This window comes from Myotis lucifugus, unplaced genomic scaffold (genome assembly GCF_000147115.1).
Source record: "Myotis lucifugus unplaced genomic scaffold, Myoluc2.0 scaffold_203, whole genome shotgun sequence".
In the NCBI taxonomy this organism is placed as follows: domain Eukaryota; kingdom Metazoa; phylum Chordata; class Mammalia; order Chiroptera; family Vespertilionidae; genus Myotis; species Myotis lucifugus.
This window is the reverse complement of record NW_005871251.1, coordinates 1,723,787-1,736,667: the sequence shown is the minus strand read 5'-3', so window position 1 is coordinate 1,736,667 and position 12,881 is coordinate 1,723,787. Positions and strand designations below refer to the sequence as shown.

The 12,881-nt window shown below is 41.5% G+C and overlaps 1 long non-coding RNA gene across 1 annotated transcript; it reads right to left on the bottom strand.

The window, feature by feature from the left end:
- Nucleotides 1-8,693: 8,693 nt before the first annotated feature.
- On the bottom strand, nucleotides 8,694-11,976 carry LOC102425577. The gene is made up of 2 exons (XR_002831362.1): nucleotides 11,170-11,976; nucleotides 8,694-9,449 (listed from the first exon to the last, which is right to left on the bottom strand). It is a non-coding gene; the product is annotated as an uncharacterized LOC102425577 (long non-coding RNA).
- Between the last annotated feature and the right edge of the window lie 905 nt (nucleotides 11,977-12,881).

Sequence of the window (12,881 nt, the reverse complement as noted above, 5' to 3'; positions counted from 1 at the left end):
GATGTTTCTCTCTCCCTCTCCCTTTCTCTCTCTCTCAAATCAATAAAAACGTATTTTTAAAAAGCTGGAAACATTGAGTAAAATAAATAAAAAACAATAATTATACATTAAATTTTTTAAAAGAGTGAACAGAGTTTCCAAATGGCATCTGATGTGTGGCTGATGTCTTTTTGTCCCTGGGCCCAGGTTCTCGATGGACAAGCAGAGGGGCATGTTTAGCTGGGCCTTCTATTATGTCTTAGCTTCAGTTCTGCAAATGTTGATTTTGTGTTGGATTAATTTCTGTGCAGAGGACGTGGCATGAAAGTAGTCTGAGCTCTCAGTTGGCTATTTTCCCTTTATGCTCTACCTGGTCACTACAAGCTGTCTAATGAATATTAATGAAGCGGCATTAATAAATGTCTACCTGAGAGAATTGCAGAGTGGTAACCTCTGACCTTTCATCCTGTCTCCCCCGTTTGCTGGGTTTTGAGAGTGACAATTATGGTTGTAACATCAATTTTTATTAATAAGGAAAGAGACGAAATTAGGAAAATGAAAGGCTTGGGTGCAATCGGCTGCGCTGCTTTGTAAAACGTGCATTAACTATTAACATTAACTTTGTTCTGGGCCCCGTGCCAGCTGCTTTCCTCAGGCTCTGCCCTTTAGTTGAAGTTATTTGAGCTCTGCTGTCCTGAGGATCAGAAAAGTCGAGTAACCTACTCCAAGTCACACAGCTGCAAGTGGCAGGTTCCCACTCCATCATTAGCTACATCCAACTATCCATCCACTCCTTAAATATTTTTGGAGTGCCTGCTATGTGTGATTCACTGTTCTAGGTGCTGGGGTCATAATGTGGAGCCAGAGAGACCCAATCCTGGTCCTCAAGGAGCTCCCAGCCTTCTGAGGACGGGCTGACAGACAGGCAATTGTGATTTGTTGCAACAGTGAGTGTGGGATGGTATAGGCATTCCAGGCAGGCAAACCCCGCCTCTGCTAAGGCCCAGGGGCAAAGGCGAACATGCACTTTGGGGAACTGCAAGGCATTCACTGAGGTGTTAAATGTTATATGATAAATAAAGTCCCAGGCAGGGGCCTGTGGGTGCTCAGGGAAGGGGATCACATCTCTGCTCAGGCTGACTTTGAGTTTACTTGACAGATTGTGCTGTCTGACTCTGGTGTTATCCAAAGCAGTAATAAATAGGCTCTGAGGATGATGATGTGTGTTCTCTGATTATAATTGTCCAAGACACAACAGGACTGAAGGTTTCTCCAGGGTTGCTCTGTGTTGCTCTGTGTTCCTGTGTCACAGCAGAAGACAGGGGCAGCCCTGCCTGGGCCACAGCACATCAGCTTCACCGGACAAGTGACCGAAACAAGACACAGCATGCGCACGCAGGCCCAGGGCGAGGTCCTGATGTCCTGGAGGGGCAAAACATGTCTCCCAATCACATCGCCTGACCTTGCCCCCGAACACTGCGTGCCAGGCTGTGCTCCTGAGCTGCACAGGTTCCGACTCCCTGAGTCTTCACAATAACCTTACAAGGTGGAGCAATCACCCCTGATGCTTCAGTCGAGGAAAATGAGGCACAGAGAGCTTAAGACAGACGCCCATGCTTTCACACTAGTAGGAGCCAGAACCAGAATTTAAAGCCCCTGGTAGCATGGCCCTAGAGTCTATGCTCTTATTCATGGTCCTGTATCCTCTTCTCCAACTGTCGGAAGTATATTCAAATTGCTGAGAGTTCATGCAGTCATCTATGTGAAGTATGGAGGATGAGCCATAGTCCCATCCCCTAGCAGTACATGAATTAAAGCCATTTATGGGCAACCTCGTGGGTAAAGCTACCACCACTCACACTCGCCCCCAGTACTTTTGACTCATCGCTTCTACACCTTCACCAAACAACGAGATGTTGTAAAGCTTGTTACTTTCAGTGGAGCAGGAAGCAAAGGCATCACGCTGAACCCTGGCTCCACGGAAGTGGAGCCACTGCCTGTAAGTGGGTGCTTTTTTCACTCAAGCCTGAGCCCTGGCTCCTCCTCCGATGGCTCCAGAAAGGCTCAGCCTCGGGTGGTGGTGGGGACACTGCGGCAGCCTCTTGTTCCCAGGGAAGCACCTTAGGGTTCATTTCACGATCGCGTCCCCCTCCAGGAGATTCTGATTAAGTGGCTCAGGGAAGGGCTGGGGTATGCAGATTCAAAAAACCCCCACACCAACTCCATGGGTAATTATGATAGAACCACTGGAACTGGTCACCAGATGGGGCTCATTAATATGCTGGTCAACAGAGAAAGGTGAAGAATGCCTGTCACCAGTGATGATGATGATGATGGTGATGATAAATTAAACAAATGAATGAAGTAATACTTCCATGAAGCCTTGGGATTTAGATGCTCCTAGACCAGGGGTGGGCAACCCCTGGCACACATGCCAAACATGGCACGCCAGTAACTTTTGCTGGCACGGGAAACCCTCTCTTACAATCTTCCATTTACAATTTTTTTCTTAATATCGACTTTTTTATTTTTCAGATAAATTCAGTGTAGGTGCGTCTTAAATAAATAATTTTACATAACATGTATACATTAAAAAATGTATTTTTCATCATCATATACTGTGTTTTTGTCGCTCGAATGAATTTTATTATTTCTTCACATACGTACAACTTAAGAGATATCAAGTAGGCGTAACATGTTCTCAAAAAATTAGGATTGGCACGCAGAAGAATTTTGAGTCAGAGATTTTGCTGGTTTGGGCACGCACTCACAAAAAGGTTGCCCACCCCTGTCCTAGACTATTATGTTAGTTCATTAGAAATAAACAGAGCTTCCTGCCTTTGCTGTGCCACAGTCTTGTCAAGAGACCCATCTCTGTTATGGAAAGTTATAACCTGGGACCTCTGTGTCCCTTTCCCATAATCAACGTGCCGCTCTTGGTCCCTCTTCCCTCAGGTTTTATTCAGATTGCTCCCCAGTATTCTTTTCTTCCTATATTTACGTACTAGTTCGTTTGCTTGCTTACCTTGAGGTTAGTGGTTCCTCCCCAGCTCTGCTTTTATCTGCATAGGAATTTCTGCTTCTCTTGTTACATTAGCCTAAGTGAACCCGAGGTCTGAGAGATCATTTTCCTCTCTATCAGAATCGCTGGTAGAGAAGGAAAGGAGGTCTGTTCAGATGCAGAGAACAACTTTGTATGAAATAGCAAGACAGACATATGAGGGGTATTTTCCCCGAAATTCATAAAAACAAGGTCGTCAACGTCTTGTGGGGACACTGTGGATGCTTTGCTGAAAAATAAAAGACAGCACTAAAGACCTTTCCAGTTCCTTGTTATTACGTTATTATAATGATTAACATTGCTACTGTGGAAATGATACAATTAACTATTTTCCTGACGGGTGCTGATTCTATCTTCAAATCTTGACTCGCTGTAGTGTGTATAAATCTTGAGCATTCTTCACATCTGCTGGTTTATCGGTTCCTTCCTCCCTCACTTTCTCCCCCTTTATTTCCTTCCTTCCTTCCTTCCTTCCTTCCTTCCTTCCTTCCTTCCTTCCTTCCTTCCTTCCTTCCTTCCTTCCTTCCTTCCTTCCCTTATGCATACATATTTTCAGAAAGTACAAAAATTTGAAGAAAAAAATTACCACCAAACACACACACAAAGAACCCCTTAACTTTAATACATATGTGGTTCAACTGGAAATATAAAGAACTATAATTTTATTGCCATGGCCTAATTTTGTCCATGCTGTTTAAAACTAACAAGTTACGATTTTGGAAAATATCAGAAAAGCAAAGTGCAGCAGCTCTATTATCTTACATTATAGGAAAGAGGCACCCCACATCTTGATAGCAGGCCCTCTGTGATTTTAGCGTTTCTCCACTAATGGAGAGATGTCTACCTAGCACGTGGCACCCAAATCATTCTTTAGGTTGAGCATCAGAGCAACTGGCCTTGAAGGAGAAGCCCACTCACTGTTTTTGCTTGCACTGCCCCTGCCTGAATGCAGAGGGCTGCAGAAGCAATGTGGTCTGAGGTGAAATTGTACAATAATGGCTTGCAATACACAACTGACTCCATGTGTGAAATGTAATGCAATATTAGCCCTCTAAAAAGGTTTCATCTTCTCAAGAACACATCCTTGCCATCGCTTAAGAGGCAATACTAGGGTAGCATATCTCATTATGGTTCTTTTACTTTCAGGAAACTTCCAGCCTGCAGACTCCCAGTCAGATTCCTTCTACGATTCCAAAGGTTTCTGGGCCCTTGGAGCAGCCCTGTTCTGGATTCCAGGCTCAGGCTTTACTAGATGTGGTAAATGTTGGGCTGAAATTGCACAGCACGTCTGGAACTTAAAAACTAAATCTTATTTGCATTTTGGAATGGCATTAAAATAAATACAGTACAAAGTCTTAACATTCATAATAGGAAATCTGTAAGTCCTTCCCACCTTTTTCATGCTTGAAGCTACTAGGTGAAGTGCCTTTGTGAAAACAGCTCCTTAATTTTCAGTACTTCTTAAGTGATCTCAGTTTGGCTGTATAATAGGTACGTGGCTCCCAACTTCAGTCAATGCCAGAATCATTGTTTCTGGAAGGATAAACACATATAAACTCACACAATAGTTTAAGGTAATAACAAGCAGAAAAAAAGAAAAGGAGCTATGTGCTACGAAATCTATGGCTCTCTGTAAGAATTCACAGGTCATCAGATTGGATTTACTTGTCCTTAATACAAGCTGTGCCCTAAGGAAAGTCATGACTAGCTTATTTCTTCAGTCAGTAGGCATATAGGTGTGTTTGAATATTCATTATGTATAGAAAAGTATGACAATATGGAATAAAATAATCTTAAAGGACTATTACTATTATGTGGAAGTGACTATTTAGAATAGACACATTTTAGGGTGATATTGTTAAAGTATAATTTTCCCCAGATTATTGAAACATCCCCTAAGCACCAAAAGTTTAAAATAGAATTTTTGATTGTTCATTTTGTTGAACTTTTTGATAGACATCTTTTAAAATTGATTTACATTGTATTTTGAATATAATTTAAGTCTTTTAAAATTTTGATTGATTTTAGAGAGAGGAAGGGGGAGAGAGAGAGAGACAGACATCGATTTGTTGTTCCACTTATTTATGCATTCGTTGGTTGATTCTTGTATATACTCTGACCAGGAATTCACCCTGCAACCTTGGCATATTGGGGCGATGCTCTAACCAAATGAGCTACCCAGCCAGGAATAATTTAACTTTTTTAACGAGCCAGTTTGAATGTCATAATTGAGAGGCTGAGAGTTAAGTGGTATAATCAGAAACAAGGGATCTGTACCACTTTCCTCCCCAAAGCCCTGCCTTCCTCCTCATTGTCATGCATCAAATTTTCTAGGGCAGGAATATGGATACCAAAGCCCTGCTCTTCCTCCTCATTGTCATGCATCAAATTTTCTAGGGCAGGAAGATGGATACTACCCTTGATCCCCTCCCCTGCCATCCAATCAACTATGCTATCTGAATGCCTCTTGAAATGCTTACTCTTCTTCTTCACCAGTGGTACTACTGTAGTTCAGGCCATTCATGTCTCTTCGTTAGATGGTAGAGTTTTTTAAACTGGTGTCCCTGCCTCTATGTAGTAGTCTGACCACCCTGAAGTCCATTATCCATTTTATAGCCAAAGTGGTCCTTCTAAAAATGCATGTCTGATCTAAGCATTCCTCTGCCTAAAACCCTTTAATGGCTTCCTATTGCTCTCACAATAAAACCCAACTCCTTAATGTGGCCTCCTTGGAGGCCCTTCATGATTCTATCTCTATTAGCTCTGTTTTTGTCTGTTTGATCTAGCTGTGTCTGATAGTTTGTTAAAGTTTCCCACTCAGATGGTGGGCTTGTCGATTTCTCTTTGTAATTTTGGTGGTTTTGTTTTCTGTAATTGAAAGCAATGTTATTAGGAACATTTAACTTCTCGGTAATGACCCTCTTTGTTTCTATTAATACATTTGGTTTAAAAGACTTTTAGAAATCTAATACTAATAATGTTTCATAGGTTTTCTTTTTTATTTCTTTTTTTATCCCTTTATGTCCAGTATATCAGTGGTTTAGTTTTGTGTGTCTTTTGCTAGCATTATATGCCTGAATATTATTTTATACCAATCTGATAATCTGTCTTTCATTAAGAAATTTAAATCTCTTCAGTTTTGTGTTTGCTGTTATATTGGTACTTAATTCTACTATTGTCTTTTGTGTGTCGTGTTTGACATGCCTTTCTTTTCGTCGTTTTTTTCTCCTTTTCTGTCTTCTATATAGAATGATCAGTTTTCTGTATCAATTTCCCTAACCCTTGGCCACATTTTTCTTGCTGTGGTTTTAGAAGTTCTGTATCAGCTTTTTATTAATATAAAGTTTCTTATAAAGTATTCAGACAAAGTCATTATTTTTATACCTCTCCCAAACATGACAAAGGCCTTAGCATGCTTTAACTACCCATTGTGTATTTCCATTCTTATTTTTTTAAACAGTAGAGTAGTGAACCGAGTCCAGCACGGCCAGGGGTGAACCTGAGGAGGGGCGGCGAAGAATTAAAGAAGACAGACAAGAGAATATAGTTGGGACCAGGTGGGATCACTGTGCCTGGATGAGGAAACTGATACAGCCTGTAAGCTGAAGCTTTATAGTCAGATCACACAAAGCAAAACAAGGGCAAGATATTTACAGTGTTCTTGCGACTTTCAAATCTGCTTCTTTCCTGTTGTTGCCATTCTCTGAGCTCTTTCAAGCCTTGTTTTGGCAGCACTTGCTGCACACCCTGCAGCCCACATCCCTTAGCTACCTGAGGGTCGGACTATAAGGTCAAGCTTACAACCATAGCCTTTTGGCTATAATTGTGCTGGGAGGGCTTTGTCCTCCAAGCTGGGACTCGTATGTGGCTTTGCCACAGTCAGTCCAAGGCTTGAACCTGTCCAAACGTTGTAGCCGCTCTCCACAGAGTAGTTATTTTTAATTCTACCATCACATTTTATTTATTTCTTCCCTCACTAGTACTTCTTGTATGCTTTCTCTCTGGGCTTATTTTTCTTACTGGGAGAAGTACATTCTTCAGTAGTCCTTTGGGTGTAGGTCTGTGAGTGTTAAACTCTTTTCGTCTTTTATGATTGAAATGTCTTTGTTGTGCTTTCTCCCTTAAATGACAGTTTATCTGGAAATCGAATTCTTGGTTGAGAGTGTTCCATTCAATATTTCTAAGATACTCAGTTGTCTTTTCTGTTGTTGCTTTTTAGCACTCTAGGTATAGTCCTTTTGTAGATAATCAATGTTTTCCTTTTGGTAACTTGAGATTTTATCCTTTTTTCCATATTGCTCTGTGGTTTCACTATGTGATAAAAGTGTTACTTCACTCTTATTTGTCTTGCTCATTACACGTGTTCTGGTGTTTTGATTAGAAAACCTTCGTCATTTTTTCCTTTTTTTTTTTTTAAGTATAGCTTCTCTCCTCTTCAGTTTTCAGTTTTTCCTTCTAGAACTCCTGTGAGACATATGTTGGCACCACTCAACAGAATCCTGATGAATCTTAACTTTTGTTCACGTTTTTAAAATATCTTTATTATTCTCTACTGTGTTCTGGGTGAATTCTTCAGAGCATCCCTTTAATTCATTACTTTTTCTCTTAAACTTTGGCAAGTTCCCCAGTTAACTCAATCTGTTGACTTTTTTTCATTTCGGTGATCATATTTTTTTTAAGTTTTCTATTAGCTATTTTTCATATTTATCTGTTCTCAAATCAGCTTGCATTTGTTCCCTAATTTCTTCGTTGCTTTGAGAATGCAGAAATATTAATTAAAAAAATCGTTGTCAGGCAGTTCCATAGTTCATTTCATTTCATAGTAGTAAATTCATGTTCTGATTGTTCATTCTGTTGGCCTTTCTTAGTATTAGATATTTGTATGTGTTTGGAACTTGGTGGTTATACTCATGCTGAATGGGAAGTTTTTATATGCTTTTATCTGTTTTCCTCTTGCTGCCTCTATGCTTGCCTCTCCATGTCCAGCGATTTTTGCCCCCACCTGACCCCTTGGACCTCCATTCTAGAATCAGGTCTAATGTTGGCATTTTGATGCTCCTACCCCACAGTGATGTTGGGGATTTTGCAGAACCAATCACATGGCCAGTTGCTTGGGTTGGTTCCTGACTCCAAGGCCATATCTTTGTCCTCTGCTTCCCCAGGCAGTGGGTTGGCTACTGTTTATTTCCAGCCTCCTTTCACAAGCACCACTTCAAGAACTAGCATGGCTCCTGTTCTCCACCTTGTGGGGAGCATCTTTAGTTCCTATCCCTCTGCAGGAGACGAACATCTTGGCTTTTGCAACAGGCCCACTTGGGTCCTGTGGCTTCAGACTTGCTGTTCTATTTCTGATCTATGAAATGGTTTGTTTCTGAGCCTGGTTATGTCTTTTTGGTTTTCTCTTTGTATATTTTAGCTATCATTGTTATTTGTGTGCAGTAAAGGGAGTGGATCAAAGCATAATCTTGCTGTACCAATTTGAGCAGAAATCTTTCTGTATTTTCCTCTTCAGCTTTCTCTCTCACCATCCCTTCCTCTACAACCTATGTTCTAGCCATAGTTAATTTCTTTAGAGGATCAATTAATTGAATGTCCTGCCCCCATCACTCTGCATAAAGTTTGGATGAAATAAGCCAAAGAGGATAGGCAAGTGTAGATTTTTTAAATGTCAGCTTTATTGCAAGTAAGTTAATAAAGAACAAAGTTCTAGATCTGTAACCCAAAGGAGCTTGCTAACATTTTCCAACTCTCAACCATCACAGATTTTAGCCTGAGAACAGCCCACTAACGGGGAAGGTTGGGTTTGCAGGGCAGACACATTTATCCAAGATCATTGTCAGCACTGGGGCAGAAAGGGAACAAGAGAAAGAGTCCTCAGTAATTAGGGGTCTTTTTAAAAAAATATATATTTTATTTATTTTTTTACAGAGAGGAAGGGAGAGGAGATAGAGAGTTAGAAACATTGATGAGAGAGAAACATCGATCAGCTGCCTCCTGCACTCCTCTTACTGGGGATGTGCCTGCAACCAAGGTACATGCCCTTGACCGGAATCGAACCTGGAACCTTTCAGTCCGTAGGCTGATACTCTATCCACTGAGCCAAACGAGTCAGGGCAATTAGGGGTCTTTTTAATAGATTAACTCCATCCAGTCAAAAACTATGAGCCAATGAATGTAACAGTACTCATCAGTCAAGTAACTCCCTTCTGAATGTGAAGGTTAGTGGTGTAGGAGCCAAAAGTTATAGCCTAATGAATAATCTTCCAACACCTTCCTCTGCCCCTGTGGAAAATGGAGCTAGGGGAAAGGAGGTTCCCCTAACACATGCCATGCTCTTCCTCCTTCATCCAAGTCTTTTCACAGGTTCTCTCCACCTCTTTTTCTGCCAACTCCTTACTCATTCTGATGCCTAGAATAAAAATAGTAGTTACTATTTATTGAATCCCAACTACGGGAAGCACTATCACATACATTACCTCATTTAATCCTCATAACAACTCTATAAGGTCTGGATTTTAATTTTAATTTTAGGGGCAAAGAAATTAAGCATAAGGAAGGTTTTCAAGATCACATAGGTAAATGGTGGAGGTAGGATTCGATCCAGGGTTCTCTAGTTTCAGAGCTTATATTCTTTTCATTATATCCAGCTGCTTCCCGTATTTTATTCATCTTTGGACATGCTCAATACCATTTAATGAATGAATATGTAAATCAGTGAAACATTCTCAGGCTAACTGCCTTGAGTGGATTAGAAACAACTGTAATATGAGGATTTATAAAGAATGCTTCACCTCCTTTGGCATCAGATTGCTCTCTATAAAGGTGACATGAGCATCCGATTTTGAAGAGCTGTGTAGGGGCTGCAAGGTTTGACATATCTCTGCTGTCACCTCTGTCCAGCACTTTCAATTTTAGATTTTCCCCTGGCTGCCCAAGAAGTCAATTGCTCTCTCTACAGGGGATTGAGCTTGCAATCCCTCCCTGCATGGGGCCACGCCCAATCCACCGAGCTGCGCTGGCCAAGGCTGTTGTCATTTTTGTATTTGAAAATCTAAGGGAAAAGAGGTCAGTGCCCCTGACTAAACAGTCGGACATTGCTTGTTTTAAAAATTCTTGCAGCACAAGGGTTGAAAATCGCTGCATGGAAGAATACAGAGAGAGCAAGGCTAAAGTCTGGTCACTTTTTTCCTTATATATTTTTTACATTTCCTACATTTCTCTACACATGGTCATGTCTGGTAATTTCTTCTCTAACATCTTCCTTGGATATATTGGGAACTAGTTGAAAGTAAGAAGAACAGGTTATATAAGTAAATCAAAAGACTCTTTTTTCAACTGTATCTTTTCCCCTCTAGCCTATGAATCTAGTTTAATTAACGCAGAGCTAGAAGAAATGTGTGTACTGGGTGTTAAAATTGTTTCAACAATGGAAAAGTAAACATGTGACTGAACAATACAAGTAATTTTTATATTGCAATACATAAGTGAATTTCAGGAATGATCCTATAAAACTGAAATATGGAGGGGGTAAATGTTGCTTGGCTGGAATTTAATGCTTTTAATTTCCTAAAATGCTATTTAATTTATATAGATTTGTAAAAGGGAAATCACCGCTTTGTGGCCACTTTGGAATGTTGTCTATGTCTTTGATCAGAGCATAACCACTCTCGGAAGATGACAGATTGTCTTTAGACCCTTTAGAATGAGATCTGTCCCTGTTGCATATATATTTATTGATTTATTTCATGTACTCTCTGCTTTTTGTTGGTTACTCTCTGATGGACTCATTCATGCGTTCACCTTGATAAAACGGAGTCCACCTATTTGAAATCTGATCTTAACTTTCTCAAGTACCAGTTTCCTTAAAATTATTTATTTATTTAATTATAAAAGCAACACAAACAGCACCCATGGGGGGGAAATCATAGGTAATACCAACATCTTAACGTAACAGCTATAGTATTTTTCAAGTATTCCCTTTTGATTTTTTATATGCGTATTTTTATATACTCATGTCATATTAGCAACTTCTTTTAAAAACACACACAAAACAGTACTGATTATTTTAAAACTCATTTCAGACAGACCTAGTCTCTAGAAGATAATATATACACAGGTACACACCATACCTTTTGATGCCAGTGTAGGATTGTAATAAAGTAATTGATACCATCATCAATGGCTTTAGAATTGCAGACTGCTTGCAGTAACCCCCAACTTAAATAAGCAAAACAGGCAAGGGCAAGAAAATGGAAGGGGCACAAATAAGCCTTCTTCTCGGGCTAATAGGTTGAAGCTGCTTAAGTCACAGTTGTCAGCTGGGTGATGGCAGGTTTCAGCTATCTCCCTGGTTAATGATTTGGTGTCAACCTAGATAGTATTTACTTTCCCAGACTCACGTAACTTGCTATTTTATCCAGAGGTCAATATTTATTTTCCCTCTTCTTTTTGTGGAAAATAATGACCTCGAAGGTAGGAAACCAATGTGTTTTCAGAGAGGCTGGGCATTGGAAGCCTACTCGTACAATTGACATGTTTTACTATGTAAAGGCGCACTGGGAAGGCAGAAGGTCCTTACAGTCGCTTCCCAAGTGCCAGCAGCCATCTCACTCAGGACCGGGCGCCCTTCCTGCCAGCCTGACGGGTGAACATGGGCGCTGGCCCTTCACACGTGTCTGTCTTTGGTTTGGCGAAGCAGGGCCCATGACAATGACTTCTTTTGTCCTGTGGTAGGTAGGTAGACATGCCGAGCTTTTGGAAATAGTGCAGCCTGGAATGGACTTAGAACTGTGCCAATGAGCATGAGGCTATTTTGCTTGTCTTTCAACCCAGGGCCGACTTTTCCCCTCGCTGCCATTTAAGGGCCTCCTTTCTAATTCCCAGTCATCAGTGAGGGTGTGTGGAGAGGATGACAGTTAAATATCAGAATAAAACACAACCTGGAAGCAAGAAAAAAAAATATGTATATGTACACACACACACACACACTGAGTGGCCAGATTATTATGACCACCTCATCAGTACTTCATTGACACTTCCAAAAATACTGAATATTGAAAACTTCCTAAGCAAATACTCTCAAGGTTTTATTATTATTATTTGCATAACTAATTCACTTCATTTACTGATGGGGTGGTCATAATAATCTCACCACTCTCTCTATATAATTTTTTTTTACTTAATACTATGGACAGCAGAATCCACTCGGACAGTGTTGAGCCTGATGTGAACACTGGTCTTGGGGCTCCGGCACCCCCTCATTAACACTTAAATCTCTTACACGGGGGCGGGGGGGGGGGCGGTGGTGAGGACCCTGAGAAGACCGGAGGTGGCTTCGGACCCTGGACCCGGACAAAGCTCTGTCCTAGGTCCCTCGGAAAGGAGGCCTAATGGGAAGGGCACGGGGGCCGTTCTATTTTTAAAACAGAAGCCTGGGACCAGGGCTGGGGGTCACTATTGCGGCCTCCGGGGGCCCCGGCACGTGCCCTTGGGCCGCGGGGAGGAAATTGAGACCCGGTCGTGGGCCCCAAGAACCCCTGGGCCTGGTCGGTAAACGGGGTCGATAACCGGGGAACCTTTGGCCGCCCTAACCCTTTGAACCAGTGACCATCCCCGGTAGGAATCCCCCGCGAACCAACCGCCCCTCGCTTCGGGAAATACAGGGGCGTCACCCCATCAATTTGGGGACATAAGAACCGCGGGGATTTATAAAAGAGAGTGGGTGGTGACAGCTGATTCCAGCTGGGTTACGACCCGGCCGTAGCGAAAACCAGGAGGCCATGAGAAGAGCGTGTTTTAGGCTCCTATCATCCGTTGAGGCAGGTTAAAGGAGTTCAAATGA